Source organism: Diabrotica virgifera, chromosome 6 (genome assembly GCF_917563875.1).
Source record: "Diabrotica virgifera virgifera chromosome 6, PGI_DIABVI_V3a".
Lineage (NCBI taxonomy): Eukaryota > Metazoa > Arthropoda > Insecta > Coleoptera > Chrysomelidae > Diabrotica > Diabrotica virgifera.
This window is the reverse complement of record NC_065448.1, coordinates 173382719-173400048: the sequence shown is the minus strand read 5'-3', so window position 1 is coordinate 173400048 and position 17330 is coordinate 173382719. Positions and strand designations below refer to the sequence as shown.

The 17330-nt window shown below is 31.2% G+C and overlaps 1 protein-coding gene across 1 annotated transcript in view; it reads right to left on the bottom strand.

Moving 5' to 3' along the window:
- Nucleotides 1-17330, bottom strand: part of LOC126887030 (uncharacterized) — a 560578-nt gene that overhangs the window by 9583 nt on the left and 533665 nt on the right. The gene's annotated exons all lie outside the window — the stretch shown is intronic.

Below are 17330 nucleotides of genomic sequence, written 5' to 3'. Positions count from 1 at the left end.
TAAATAAAAAGTGAAATACTTTTTTCATAATATTACATATCCTTGTGTAGCTTAAGTCAACATACATATCATACCATTATATTTTGTCGTTTACCCATTTTGGTCATCAATATTACATAATGCAACACTAAGTTATCTTACGCACATATTATACTGTTGCCCTGTAATTATTGCTGAGTTGCGATTATGTCTTTGTTTATATCATCCAGCTTGCGGTCACAATTTTATCTTGAGTAATCTTAAACAATAGTTCTATTACATTGATGTTAAAAGGTGTATGTTAAGAGAAAATTAATAATTCAGCCAATTTAAATTGTAAAAATTACGGGTATCTAGAAGAAGTCAGTATTTAGTGAATTTAGCGAACAAAAATAATACTGACTCTGAGTTGTTATCTGGAATTTATCTAGCACAGGAAAAAGGTAAGTTAAATTAATGATAAATTCCCCTTACTTTCGGGATGATTTAAGAGAATGAATGCAATAAGTGTTTACTTTCACAACTTTCAGCATCCGCTATTACCAAAACTGATTCTGATGATTTTTTCATTTTATTTTGTTTATTATCTTGTCAAATTTTTATATTTTTGGAAAACAAGTATGTTCATGTTATAATTTATGTAATAAAATGTTTGAACAACAATATTGTTTTGTTTTTTGTATTGAAATGTGTAAAATTTTAAACAAAACTTTAGTGCAATATAAGTTTCTATAACAGAAATTTACGGATATCGTTAAAAACAGATTATCTTTGAGGGGCAATAGTAAGACAACTAACTTTTTTTCCAATTATTTTTCACTTTTTTATGAATTAATATAAATTGTTATGTGACGCATGTAAAGTTAGGTACTCAAACAAAATTCCATGTAAATCCATTCAAATATAAAAAAGAATGTGTGTGTACTTTGTACGCACGTAAGAAGTTATACTTCTAAATATGATTTCAATGAAATAAATATACTTTCGGACAGTTTATTTGGATTTTATTTAAAGATTAAATTAATTTTTACTTACTACTTTCCAAACATTTTTATTAAAACAATATAAAAAATTAAAAAAGATTAGAAACACCAGGATTCGAACCGGGGTCCACTTGATCTCAAGTCCAACGCTCTACCACTGAGCTATATCCTTTTGATTACCAGGGCTACAAGATTTCTCAGACATAGTGATAAACAGACGAAGTGAATTATAAAATACTTCCCAAGGTAGACAAGTTGACAAGTTTCCCAAGGTAGACAAGTGATCTTGAGAAAGCATATGATAGAGTTCCTCGAGAGATTCTGTGGTGGGCACTCAATAAGAAAGGAGTCCCTGGTGAATATGTAAAGATTGTGAGGGATATGTATGAGGGAGTAACGACTAGTGTTAGGACAGGTGTGGGAGAGACTGATAAATTTCATGTGAAAGTAGGATTGCACCAAGGCTCTGTGCTTAGTCCGTATTTATTCTCATTAGTTTTGGACCAGATAACAGCGAAACTACAGGGTAACATTCCATGGTGCTTAATGTATGCTGATGATGTCGTGTTAGTAGGAAATAGTGAAAGAGACTTAGAACAAAAACTGGAACAGTGGAGACAAGCTCTGGAGGAAAAAGGTTTAAAACTTAGTAGGACAAAAACAGAGTATTTGGAATGTTCATTTAAAGATGGAGCTACTACAAATAAAATGGTATCTTTGGATGGTGAAATGATTGTGAAAAGCAATAGTTTTAAGTACCTAGGATCGGTATTACAGAGTAATGGAGAAATAGATGGAGATGCATGCAGTAGAATTAGGGCTGGATGGATGAAGTGGAAAGAAGCGAGTGGTGTGTTGTGTGACAGAAAAATTCCAATGAAGCTGAAGGGAAAATTCTATAAAACAGCCATAAGACCGGCTATGATGTACGGGACTGAATGTTGGGCAGTGAAAAAGAAAGAGGAACAACGAATGCATGTGGCGGAAATGAGAATGCTTAGATGGATGAGTGGAGTGACAAAGAAGGATAAAATTAGAAATGAGTATATTAGGGGAAGTCTAGGTGTGGCACCAATTGATGCCAAAATGAGAGAGCATAGGTTAAGATGGTTCGGTCATGTTCAACGTCGAGACGTTAATCACCCAATACGAAGAATAGCTGAAGTGCAGATTCCTGGAAGGAGTAGGAGAGGAAGACCAAAGAAGACCTGGGGGGAGGCGATAAGGCAGGACATGTTGGTAAAGGGGATTAACATTGATATGACCCAAGACAGAATTGTGTGGAGAAATGCAATTAGGGAAGCCGACCCCGCATAGGGATAAGGCAAAGAGAATGATGATGATTCCCAAGGTAGACAAGTCCAAATACACAAAAATTATAATAATAGTTATTTATGATATACCTAAATGTTAAAAGTACAATTTTAAGGCACGTATGTGAAAGTTTCATGTGAAAGATTCGCTTCGCTCATTCTGCAATTCACATGAGTGCCTTAAAAATGTACTTTTTAACACGTACCTATATCATACAATATTTTCTCTACAAACAAACGTGTTAAAAATGCAATACAGTTTAAATCAGCCTTTTTTACTCAGCGACACACTAACATACTCCTTACAGATTCGCGACACCAACAAAAGAATACATAAAATTACTTATAACAAGTTATGATTGGTATATTATAACAAGTTAAAAAATATAAATAAAAATATCGTATTCTTAAATCTCGCGACACACCTGATAGGTTCTTCCGGCACACCAGTGTGTCGCGACACGGTGGTTGAGAACCGCTGGTTTAAATTATATTTTAAAAAATCTTTTAAACCACCTTTTTCAAATTGCGCAAGTTGTATTATTAATATCTATTAATGTTAATAAATGAAATATAAATATTTTGACGTTTCACAATTTGACAATTCACTTTTAACTGAAGCATTTAAAGAAGCACTTTAAAGAAGCATTTTTAACGCTCCTATGGAGTGCTATAAATTGCATTTTTAACACGTTTGTAGAAAAATTTATTTAAAAACACTAATATATTCTTTCCACACCTTTTCTGGACTGATAAATACATAAATTGAAACATTTAGTAACGAATTCCATGCTGCATGTGTGCGCATGCGCGCAGATTAATAAAATTTCACCCTCAATGAAATCGCGCCTAAAGAAGTATAACTTCAAAAAGTTATTAATTACTTACTGAAGTTTCGTAAAATTTTCAATTGCGTTTTTCTCGAAACTACATTATTTGACATATCCTACTGTTGCTTTGAGGCGACGATATATACAGGGTGAGGCAAATGAAGGGCCTATTAGAAATATCTCGAGAACTAAAAGCACCAGAACCATGAAAATTGGAATAAAGGGGCTTTGAAGGATTATCTATTAAATGAGAATAGTTTCATCTCTTTGCCGGTTCTACCGGAAGTTGCTTATAACTTCGTTTTTTTTTTAATGTGACACCCTGTATATTTTTACATTTTTGGATTCTGCTCAATATCTCTTTTCTTAAAATATGAGGTTTTGTAATATTATACACGGTATTTTAAGAGATATTTACATTTTTTTTATTAATTTCGTAGCAATATTCACACCCTGTAGAATTGTAGTAGTTTGACATATAAAACTCTACTTACGTTCAAATGATTTTTAATATAGTTAACTATTGTTAAGAATCATTAGTATAGCTAAATTTTTAATTTTAGTATACAGGGTTGGTCGAAACTCGGAATGAGTATTTTCTTAAATGGAACACCCCGTATTTTAGTATTGTAATGAAACGATATTTTATGGTACTTTTTTTATTTCTTCTTCTTCTTCTTCTTCTTCAGGTGCCGTCCTCGTTCCGAAGTTTGGCTATCATCAAGGCTATGCGTATTTTTGATACCGTGGATCTAAATAATTGGCAGCTGCTGCACTTGTACCAATCTCTTAAATTCTTCAACCATGAATGTTTTCTTCTGCCAATGGATCTTTTACCTATTATTTTTCCCTGAATAATTAATTGTAGTAGCTGGTACTTTTGTCCCCTCATTATATGTCCCAAGTATTGCAGTTTGAGCTTTTTAATAGTAAGCGCAAGTTCTTTTTCTTTCTGCATCCTTCGCAACACTTCCATGTTTGTCACTCTTTATTTCTTAAGCATTCCCTATACCTAACTGCTCTAATTTGTGCTTAATTGTTAATCGCACCAACAATCTTAACTACGCTACGTAGGTATTTTGATAGCTAAACCATTATTGGTAATTTTAAGGATCAGTCTGGAATAATATGTATTTATTTCTGAAAAATCAGTTGTGATTGAATATTTTCACGGCAAATCTAATAAAATTTTACGCATTTTTTATTTCAATTAATGTTTAGCTTGAATCACCAATTAACTCACAAATTAAAGCAGTTAGGTATAGGGAATACTTATAAAATAAAAATGTACCATGAAATATCATTTCATTACAATACTAAAATACAGGATGTTCCATTTAAGAAAACTCAGAGAATATTCATTCCGAGTTTCGACCAACCCTGTATACTAAAATTTCAAAATTAGCTATACTAATGACTCCTAACAATAATAGACTATATTAAAAATCACTTGAACGTAAGCAGAGTTTTTAACGTCAAACTATTACAATTCTACAGGGTGTGAATATTGATAAGAAATTAATAAAAAAAACGTAAATATCTCTTAAAATACCCTGTATAATATTACAAAACCTCATATTTTAAGAAAGGAAATATTGAGGAGAATCCAAAAATGTAAAAATATATAGGGTGTCCCATTAAAAAAAAACGAAGTTATAAGCAACTTCCGGTATAACCTGAAGTTGCAAAGAGATGAAAATATTTTAATTTAATAGATCATCCTTCAAAACCCCTTTATTACAATTTTCATGATTCTGTTGCATTTAGTTCTCGAGATATTTCTACTAGGCCAGTTATCTGCCTCACCCTATACACACACCCAAACTTATATGGAATCATCTGATATTTCTTACTGTTTTGTGCGAATAGGGCTTTTCATTCACAGTCATTTGTTTCGAGCTTCTGTCATGTGTCACATAATATTAATATATCTACGTCATACGTTATTGGCATATATTTATATTACCAATGATACAAACCAAAGACGTATGACGTTATATTAATATTTTGTGACAAATGACAGAAGCTCGAAACAAATGACAATCGATGAAATAGCAGTCAATATATAGCAGTCAAAATAGCAAGCAATATTTATTTTAAAGCAATTAAATATCAAATACATAACAATTAAATAAAACAATAAATTATTTAACGAACACATTGAAAGTAGTTGTTTTAAAGTCAATAGCATACAAAATTTTAATGTAAAACGAATAATGTTTAAATTGTTTTTATTTATTTTTTTTTTGTATTTTGTGGTAGTCATTGCTATCACCTCTAGTCCTTGTGCAAGCTTCAGTTTGCGTGGGCACGCTCCTAATCAATTTATCAACATTTTTCTGTGGTAGGTTGCTCCATCCTTTAAAAGCAGATTGTACTAGCCGTGCGATGTTATGTGGATTATCCCGGCGAGCTCTAATTTTTCTTTTAAGCATATCCCACAAATACTCTATAGGATTAAGCTCGGGTGAGCAAGCAGGCCACTCCAAACAAGGGATATATTCTGCTTCAATGATATCTGTAGTCACTCTAATGGTATATAGAGGTCCATTATCATGCAATAAAATTAAATTTTCTCCTGTTGCCCCTCTCCAGAGCCTGACTACAGGTTATCAACATACCTGTGAGCAGTTAGAGTTGATTGGATGAAAATTAAAGCAGTTTGTTTACGGATCACAATTCCTCTCCAGAACATTACACTTCCCCTTGTGTATTTGTGATAATATCTGACAGTTTTCGTTCTTGCTTGTCTTCCTCGACCTCTAAGTACACGATTTCGTGGGTCATCTGATTGTACACAAATTCTGACTCTTTTTGAAAATAGCATATTTTGTTAATTCGACATGTTTCAGTTTTGGTGGTGAAGACACCAATTTAGAAGATAAATTTAGTATAAGGTTCTAGAAATAAAAATGGATAAAAGTCGTTTTGGATATATGCATTGCAGGTCCACAACAGCAATTTTTATTTTAAGACAGCTAATGGAAAACTTGAGTGAAAGAGAAAGACTTGCATAATCTTGAGAAGTCATATGGCAAAGCTACCAGAAATATATGTACTGGAAAATTTTGAGTGAAATGATGGCTTCATTATGTTTCCGTGTTAAATTTATTCTCATTCATCCTGGATCAGATAACAGCTGAGCTTTAAAGGGAGATCCTTGGTTGTTAATGTATGCAGATATTTTGTGTTGGTAGAAAAATCAGAGATAAGTGTAGGAAAAACTAGAGCAGTTAAGACAGGCGCTTGAAGAAAAAAGAATAAAATTAAGTATGACAAAAACAGAATATTTTTTAAAGATAATATTGCAAATCTGCACAGATTAGTTAGCTTGGATAGATAAGAAATCACACAAGACAATAATTCTATGTATCTGGGAATGACATTACTGGCCAACGGGGAAGTATTTACAGGGAGATGTAAGTAATAGAAGTAAAGAATTAGATAAAGTGGAAAGTGGTACGTGGAGTACTGTGTGATAGAAAGCTATCAATAAAACTAAAAGGTAAGTTCTAGAGTCTAGAGGACTGGCTTAAGACCAACTATGATGTATGGTACTGAAGGTTGGACAGAATACACCTCCGAATTTTATCTCTTCCTGTTAAAAACTTGTAACCGGAAGTACATTATAGTCGTAGAAATAGTGCATGTTATATTTTATACCAATCAACGCATTTTAAAAGATGAGCTCGTAGTTGGGGTTTTGATGTTTTTTTCCGGTTAAAAAGTTGTGCCCGGAAGTTTGGCAAAAAAAAATTAGTGATATCCTATATCAATAGATGGAAAGTTCACGAAGAGTTCTAATATCAACTTCTAGACACATTGGATGAAAACCTAGGACTTATGAAGTCGAATTCTGGACCTCGGAGGTAAACCACACTATGTCGACATGGTGTTATTTTAATAAGGTTCTTTAATCCACTTATTTTATAAGTTGGATTATACAAATGGGTTATATAATATATCCTCAAATCCTCAATATAAATCCTCAAAATATAATTTATAATTCGAATGTAGGTATTTTTATTTTTTCATGTATAAAATGTCCTCTTTTTAGTTTTCCCATAAGCTCTTTAGACAAGGCATTAGTTCTTCAGTTTTTGAGATATCTCACCAGTAACAGTAAATACAGAGTGATTTTCTAATGCATACGAAAAATTACACAAGCAATTCTGGACCTCGGAGGTAAACTACACTATATCATTTCGAGCAACTGTGTTTAGCGTGTGTTTGCAAAAAGTTTAGAGCACTTAGGATGTTAATAAAAATCTGATATATTCCATAATTAGTTGAAAGACTATATTTTAAGGACCTACATTTTAATGATAATATTATTATCATAATGATAGCGTGTGTTTGCAAAAAGTTTAGAGCACTTAGGATGTTAATAAAAATCTGATATATTCCATAATTAGTTGAAAGACTATATTTTAATGACCTACATTTTAATGATAATATTATTATCATAATGATAAACACAGTTGCTCGAAATGACATAGTGTAGTTTACCTCCGAGGTCCAGAATTGCTTGTGTAATCGTATGCATTAGAAAATCAATCTGTAGTTACTGTTACTGGAGGACATTTTATACATGAAAAAATAAAAATACCTACATTCGAATTATAAATTATATTTTGAGGATTTCAACTTTATAATACCAATTATAATAAAAATAGTATTTAAAAGAACAAATAGCGAACTATGAATACAACTTAACAATATTTCCACAATCACAATTTACACACACAAAATTATGAAACTAAAAAATGTGACAAACTCAAGTTTTAAAAGGTACTCTTGCTTGTAAAATACACCGTCCAGACACTGGTTTCATACTAACTTCAGTTCTTCTTTTATTATAAAGAAAATCTAAAATAAAAATTAAGTTTAAAAAATATGATTATATACAGGGTGAGTTATGAGGAACTGTACATACTCCTACCTCGTATAGAGGCTCCTATGGGGAATAACAAATGACCATTAAAAAGTGTCTGCTCACATTGTTTAATAATATACAGGGCGAGTTTCGCATTTTGACAGAAATTTGTATTTGTGATAATTTTTGAACGGTCACATCGATGTGTCTCTTATTTTGGTCAATCGTTACACTATTCAAACTTGAAAAAAATTAGGTCCGGCTTCAAAAACATTAGTTCGTTTGGGTCTTAGAAAAAATTTCACCCTGTATACGCTTTTTGAAAACTATAATATGAATTTTACAAATTACACAAATAAGCAATGAAAATGGCATATTTATTTTTTTCCCACACGATTACTTAATTTTTTATAAAAAAATCAAATTTGACTATGAAATAAAAGTTTGGTAAAGTGAACCATAGATTTAAAAAAAAACTTTTATACAAAAATTATTTTTTTTAACAAATATTTCATTTATTTTACCACCCAATCAACTGATTTAATCAAACTAGAAAAAAATCAGGCCAGGATTAGTTCGTTTTGGTCTTAGAAAAAATTTCACCCTGTATACGCTTTCTGAAATGTCTAATATGAATTTTAGAAATTAGACAAATAGACAATTAAAATGGCATATTTATTTTTTCCCCACACGATTACTTAATTTTTTATTAAAAAATCAAATTTGTCAAAATCGGAATTTTAACCTAAAAATGAAAAAAAAAAAAAAAAAATGAAATCACGGTTTAACTCGCTACAACTCTGTTCAAGTTTAATATTTTTTTTTCTGAAATTTTTACAGCACATATCTCTTACCATTGTGAAGACTATAAAAATTGTTGTAGACTTTCAGTCTTCTTCTCATAAAAGTTATGAATTTTTAAAAATGAAAGGTGCAGATTCGTTAATTGCAAAGTTAAATCGCAAAAATTAAGTGAAAAAATTTAAAATTTATCTATTTGATCACGTCTATGTTAGAGACTTTGATCACGTCTCTAAACTATAGATAGAGTCCAAAGAGAAGTGTTATGAGTTTTAGATCTAGACGTGGTGTAGAAAAAAAAATGGTGAAGCTTTTAATTTTAAGAAAAACGTTGTTTAATTTTTTTTATTATTTTTATCGTAAAATTCCGATTTTGACAAATTTGATTTTTTAATAAAAAAATAAGTAATTGTGTGGGGAAAAAATAAATACGCCATTTTAATTGTCTATTTGTCTAATTTGTAAAATTCATACTAGAGTTTTCAAAAAGCTTATACAGGGTGAAATTTTTTCTAAGACCAAATCGAACTAATTTTTAAAATCCTGGCCTGATTTTTTTCTAGTTTGAATAAATCAGGTGATTGGGTGGTAACATAAATTAAATATTTGTTCAAAAGAATTTAATTTTTGTAATAAAAGTTATTTTTTTTAAAATCAGGTTTCTAGTAAATATGATTCACTTTACCAAACTTTTAATTATTCATAGTCAAATTTGATTTTTTTTATAAAAATTAAGTAATCGTGTGGGGAAAAAATAAATATTCCATTTTAATTGCCTATTTGTCTAATTTGTAAAATTAATATTAGAGTTTTCAAAAAGCGTATACAGGGTGAAATTTTTTCTAAGATTAAAATGAAATTTTTTAAATCCGGGCCTGATTTTTTTCTAGTTTGTATAAATCAGTTGATTGGGTGGTAACATAAATTAAATATTTGTTAAAAAAAATAATTTTTGTAATAAAAGTTATTTTTTTAAATCTATGGTTCACTTTACCAAACTTTTAATTCATAGTCAAATTTGATTTTTTTTATAAAAAATTAAATAATCGTGTGGGGAAAAATAAATATGTCATTTTAATTGGTTATTTCTCTAATTTATAAAATTCATATTATAGTTTTCAAAAAGCGTATACAGGGTGAAATTTTTTCTAAGACTCAAACGAACTAATTTTTTTGAAGCCGGGCCTGATTTTTTGAATAAATCAGTTGATAAGGTGGTAATAGTGTAACAATTGACCAAAATAAGAGACACATCGACCTGGCCGTTCAAAAATTATGGCGAATACAAATTTCTGTCAAAATGCGAAACTCGCCCTGTATATTATTAAACAATAGGAGCAGACACTTTTTAATGGTCATTTGTTATTCCCCATAGGAGCCTCTATACGAGGTAGGAGTATGTACAGTTCCTCATGACTCACCCTGTATTTATGTGCACAAAATCATAATCGGAACCAAACTTAGAGGATGGAAAATTTTGGGGAGGTATAAAATTTTCCATCCTCTAAGGAACCAAATGATAGTCCATCATACTGATTTTGATCTACCTTCATTATTTTTTGAAGGAAAAACCATATCACGTTATTTTTAAGGAATGTTTAAAAAATATATATAAACATTTGCAAATAATTTTCTATTAATAGTTTGTTATACGCTGTGAGCTCGTACGTAGAGGGGATATTTACAAATTCGCGAACGCCAGTAGTGACAAGTTTGTAAACGTTTACCGGAAATTTGACATAAATGTCAAAGTGATTAATTTAAAATTAAAATTAAAAACATTAATTATAAACAATATTAGTTGGTCAAAGCTGTGGTATATATTTTTACCTTAAATATACTTACGTTTGAAATACTGAATTTAAGTTTTTTTAATGTTCCGTAATAGGTATCTATATCTATTATAATCTTAGCGCCATCTACACGATTATTGTCAAAGTATCCGAAGTAAGAAATTGATATTTTATCAATAGAACGTCAAAATGATTAGAAAAATCTTAAAAAAATCGATTACAATTTAATTACTTTTTTGCGTTGTAAATATTAAGCGATAACAATTAAATAATAAATTTAAAAATTACTAGTAAAAGTTGAATTAGTAACCGCTAGGAGCGACACCAGAGAAGCTCAGAGCGTATAGCCTTCATAACAAAATCATTATCATAATTACCATGACAATCCTATGTCAACCTGGGTCTGCTACCAGTGAATTCGTCAATTCTTCGTTGAGAATCGTAAGGTCTGCTAGTCTGCTCATACATCAGGTCAAAACAAGAATACAGTGAACCTCGATTATCCGTCAGGGCACCGGACCAAGGGTATGACGGATAATCGAAAAGACGGTTAACAGAACATTAAAAAAATTGAAAATTGATAGTACAACTCTCAAATTGTTTTTACATATATGTTTTGTTTTACAAGATAAGAGGAATTTTTTTTCATACAAACGAATCAATTTGGTTTAAAATATTCTGAAATCTTTGTTTTACTGACGCTTCACATTTTTCTTAATCCGCGTAAGAGCATGCAATCTACTTTATTGGCTTCTTCTTGTCAAGAATACCACTCGATGAATTGTTGCATGTGCGATGCAGCTTCTCTAGCTTCTTTACGCAAATCTTTGTCCGTTCAGTCAGTTGCAATAACATCATCGACATCGCCACCATCAAATTCCGAGTCTGTGTCAGCTTCTGAATCTGGTTCGTCCGCTTTTTTGCCATTTCAATGATTTCATTATCTGTCAGCAATCGATAGCCGTTTGCTTCCTTATCACAAATTAACGATTCGTTTATGTCATCTTTAGTCAACGAAAACAAAACAGTTGGTTCAGTCATAACTTCATTTGTTACCGCACTATACATTTCAGCGAATTTCGTTTGGCTTATCGCAATGCTCAAACAAAATGAATTAATGACCCAACTTTTGCTTATGTAGTCAATACAACTTACTTAGGTACCCTGACGGTTAACAGAGGTGACGGTTAATGGAGAGACGGATAATCGAGGTTCCACTAGTTGTAAATATTAAACAAATTAATATCAAGGAATATAGATGCTCTACATTCATTGTTATTATTTAGAAAAAACTAATATCTTTATCATACTGAATTTAAAAAAATCCTGATAGTCTTATTGATATGGTTATTCCCAAATAAGTATTGTTAAGATCTGCTTTCTATTACTTATATATTAATTATTATTTATTTGATCAATTATTTAATTGACGCAAATCATACATAAATATTAATAAAAAATCTCAGGGTGCCTTTTGTCAAAAAAAATTAATTAAATTCTCTTAGGTTATACTTATCCTTTTTCGTGGCTTCAGTATCTCTTAGTTGATCCTTATCGGGATAAAATAGGAAAAGGAAATAAATAGAAAAATCATAAATAAACACATACAAATACCTTTATTATCAAAAGCAATGCTCTAGAAATTTATCAATTAAATCCTGTGGGCATAACTGTCCAAAAGAGACTTTTACCATATAAAATGAATCTAATTCAAACAAATATTTATCGCTTTGTTCTTGATAACCTTAATAAAAAACAAGCTAAACAAACAAATTTGGTATTCGCAAATTACTTATACTTCCTATTAAATTTTTTAAATGTTGGAATATTAAATGCATATGCTTTTACGTAAAAAAATTTAACTTCTGATTATAAAGAAAATCTATCACATAGGTTATTGACTGACCTTTTTGATTCACACACAATGATATCTCCTCTTGACCCAAACAGCTCGTCCTTGTTAATTATGTTAGGCTACCAATCAAAGCCCTCTCCATTCTCAGCAAACAATCCAGCAGGATACCAGCAACTATTTCTCCAAAACACAAGCCAGGCCTCCTTTTGCCAGTACTCGTTCAATAAACTCCAAAACTCTCTCCTCTCTTTCTCTCAACAATAATCTCCTGAGACCCAAGTATCTTTTTACTTGGTGTCACAAATAATTTTAATAACGATAATTCTTGTAACTTACTCTCTTGGACTTTACAGAATCAAAGGAGTATTTCTTCAATCTCACTATCAAAACAACCACTAGTACTTGCTTCTGAACTACTCACGAAAACTTTTGACTGCTCTTCTCGAATGCCAATAACACAATAATCTTTCTTTTCCAAACTGTCTTAACATTCAAAACCTCTCTTTCCCCCTTCCAAATTGCCAAGCCAATCAGAAACATTTCTCTTTTCCATTCGACAAACCAGCCATTCTTTCAAACAATATGTCTACTCAACTAATCACTTTTCGGAAATTATATAAATTTTTGTATTTAAACAAACAGACCTAAAATTCCAAATCTCTCTACCGTTATTTTTCTAAAAACTAATAATTACATCTACCTGTGGTTTTACCTTTTCCCGTAAACAATCCTTTTAAAATTATAATCCTGAATAACTGTTCGTTTCACTTTTTATTTACAAAAATGTTTTTAATTCTTCCTGGAAAATTTCATTAAGGAGAAAACCACCTTGCGTGAAAGTTAACTTCTAATAAATATTTACAAATCAATATACAGGGTGTATCAAATTTATGTGCCCGCGTTATATTAAAAAGATAAAATTTTTATTCTATCTTTGATTGATAAATTGAAACACAATAACATCCCCGCCTTGTTTTGAGATAAAATTGTTATTAATAAGTGCAACAAAAAAAAAAGATTTCCTCTCGACAACAACACTTTTCTATTGTGTCAAAATATTGAGTCCCACCTGACAAACAATTGCTTCCTTTTTCCCAGTGTCTGTACTTATGTGGGATAGGGTAAGATTTCGATCGAAAATTTCCTAAGTCTTTAACCTCAAATGACTGTTCATACTTTTTGGCTACTCTGCTTTCTTCATTTATTAAATTTTCATACTCCCTCAATATTACAGGCAGTTTCTTCTCCTTTTCTTCTCCACATATTAATTTTCTTTCGTATTCTTCCGATTCTTTACACATGTTTATTATATATTCTGCCTCCTGCATTTTGCATACTTCTTCTTCTTTTTCTTTTTCTGGTCTCCTCTCTTCTGTTGAGGAATCCCAAGCTTCATTTTCTTTTGTCACTCTTTTTTCTACTTTTTCTTCTTCTGGGCTCATCTCTTTTTTCGAGGAATCCCAGGCTTCATTGTCTTTACTTATCTTCTGCTGCTTTCTCCTCTTTCTTTTCTGTCCTTGCTTCATTGCCAAATTCATTTCCACCGTTTGTTTTTGTCTACATTATTCTTTTTCCGTTTCTCATGTTCCTTGTCCATTTCCAGAATGTCCTGTTCTTCTTATTTTTCCACTGTGATTTTCATCGTGTTATTTTTGAAATCTATCACCACATGTTTTTCTGACAATTCGTCCACTCCTACGATCATATCATGCATCATGTTTGGCATTGTAACACATTGTAGTGCATAAAATTTCTTCCCCAATCGAACCTTTATTGGTATTCCTTCATTTATTGTTGCCAAAGTCCGTTTAATTGCGCCCACTAAATTTACCCTGGGAATTTTGTAAATTAAATTCGTTAAATCAACCTCTTCTATTAATTTCATGTTAATCAATGTAATTTCCGAACCAGTATCAATCATAATTTTAATCGGTTTTTCATTGATAAAACCATCTACAAATTTTAAATTTACTCCACTTCTTTATCATTATTTCCTGGCAATTTAATAAATTCCTTCGGATGACAAAAAATTCCTGTTTGTTCTTTTGTGTTTAGTGAACGCCTTCGTGAAAAAAATGCTTGCTGTTCTTCTTCGCTTCTTCTTCCGTCGCTTTGTCTCTCATCCTCATATTCACCTATTTGCGTATTGTTTACCGCTCTTCTATTTTCTCTTGGTCTGTCGGACCCGTATCGGTTTCCACGATTTTCCTGTTCATTCCTTCTATTATCATTTTTGTCTCCTTGATATGTGCGGTTGTTATTTCTATTTTTTTTCTCGATATCTGTCTTCGTTCCATTGCCGATTTCTTTGTTCATTGTTTCCTCTTCCGTTGTCTCTATTTTCGTTTTCCCTCCTCGGAATAAATTCTCTTCTTGTATAATCTCTCCTAAAGTTTTGTCTTCTATCTCTATAGTCTTGATTTTCGCGTTGTCTACAATTTTGTTGCGATCTTCTTATTTCTCTTTCTCTCATTTTTGCTTCCCGTATTTGTAAGAATTGGCATAAACTGTCGATATCTTTGTAGTTTTGTAACGTTATGTGATCTTCTAAGGTATCTTCAAAATGTCCGGCTATCAGTTCTACTAGCTGTTCGGACGAATAATTGTACTATAGGTGTTTTGCATTGTTGTATAATTGTAGTGCGTATGTTTTTTCTGAAATACCCATTCTATCATGGTACCTCCCATTTTGCAACTCCTTGTTTATTTCTAGCTGTTGTATTTTCCCCAGAAATAAATCAGGAACTTTTGTTCGAATTTATGCCAATTGTCCAATTCTTCTTCTTTGCTATCAAACCATAAACTCGCCTCATCTTCAAGATGGTTTCTTATCGTTTCTTTGGCTGTTTCGAAGTTACCGACGTATCGTACTTTCTTTTTTAAATTATTTATGAAAATTACTGGGTGTAATTTTTTTACATCCCCGCCAAATCTTATTTTCACATCCTCTGTACTATGGATAATCGTTTCCCTTCTTTCTCCGTAATTTTGTTGACTCCTGATTTCCTGCATTTTTCTTTCTATTTCTCGCCTGTCCTCCTGTAATGCGTTTTCCAACTTATTTTCCATATTTTCTAGTTCCTTTTTCTGACAATTTGTTAACTCCTCCATTTTATTTTGAATTTTCATTTCTTGTTCTTTCATGTGATCCTTCATTCTCATTTCTTGTTCTTGCATGTGATCTTTAATTTCCATTTCATGTTGTTCTATCTCGTTTTTCATTGTTGTCAAACATCCTTTTATTTCCTTTTCATACTTTTCTATGCGTTCCTCTATCTTCTTATTGTTCTCTTCTATTGCTTGTTTTGTTTCCTGTTGATTGTCATCCATTTTTTTTTGTGTTTCCTTCATGGCTCGTTTTGTTTCTTCCTGATTTTTATCCATTTTCTTTGATGTTTCCTCCTGATTTTTATCCATTTTTTGTTGTGATTCATCCAGTTTTTGTGACTGGAGTTGCATCAGTTGTAATAATTTATCTATTCCTGATAATTCCTGTTGTTCTGATGCCATGATTGTTGTTTCGAAAATGTCTTCTTGTTCTATATGTTCTTCTTGTTCAAAATGTTCTTCTTGTTTTTTGTTTTCTTTGCTTTTGCTTCTGGTTGTTATCGACATGTAGTTAAAATTTATCCCCGCCTGATACGAAATTCGAAAATACCTTGTATGCTATAGAGACGAAAATTTTTCTCTCCCCAAATATAATCAATTTATCACACAAATTTTCAAATTTATCAAAATTCAAATCAATAAAAAATAAAATAAATATGTAAAATTGTACCTAGATAAAAAAAATAACTCAAACAAAATATTTCATAAATTGTAAATATATCAACTTTTTCCGACGGGCAAATAAATTTTCCTTCACCTGTTTTTCCGTTTCCTATCCTTTCAAATTCACAACCAGAGATACTTTAATGCCTTACGTTGGTTCGCCATCTTGTTAAGATCTGCTTTCTATTACTTTTATATTAATTATTATTTATTTGATCAATTATTTAATTGAAGCAAATCATACATAAATATTAAGAAAAAATCTCAGGGTGCCTTTTGTCAAAAAAAATTAATTAAATTCTCTTAGGTTATACTTATCCTTTTTCGTGGCTTCAGTATCTCTTAGTTGATCCTTATTGGGATAAAATAGGAAAAGGAAATAAATAGAAAAATCATAAATAAACACATACAAATACCTTTATTATCAAAAGCAATGCTCTAGAAATTTATCAATTAAATCCTGTGGGCATAACTGTCCAAAAGAGACTTTTACCATATAAAATTAATCTAATTCAAACAAATATTTATCGCTTTGTTCTTGATAACCTTAATAAAAAACAAGCTAAACAAACAAATTTGGTATTCGCAAATTACTTATACTTCCTATTAAATTTTTTAAATGTTGGAATATTAAATGCATATGCTTTTACGTAAAAAAATTTAACTTCTGATTATAAAGAAAATCTATCACATAGGTTATTGACTGACCTTTTTGATTCATACACAATGATGTCTCCTCTTGACCCAAACAGCTCGTCCTTGTTGATTATGTTAGGCTACCAATCAAAGCCCTCTCCATTCTCAGCAAACAATCCAGCAGGATACCAGCAACTATTTCTCCAAAACACAAGCCAGGCCTCCTTTTGCCAGTACTCGTTCAATAAACTCCAAAACTCTCTCCTCTCTTTCTCTCAACAATAATCTCCTGAGACCCCAGTATCTTTTTACTTGGTGTCATAAATAATTTTAATAACGATAATTCTTATAACTTACTCTCTTGGACTTTACAGAATCAAAGAGGTATTTCTTCTCGATTTGATTTGTCTCTCGTTCCACTTTCCAGCTACTCTCACTATCAAAACAACCACTAGTACTTGCTTCTGAACTACTCACGAAAACTTTTTACTGC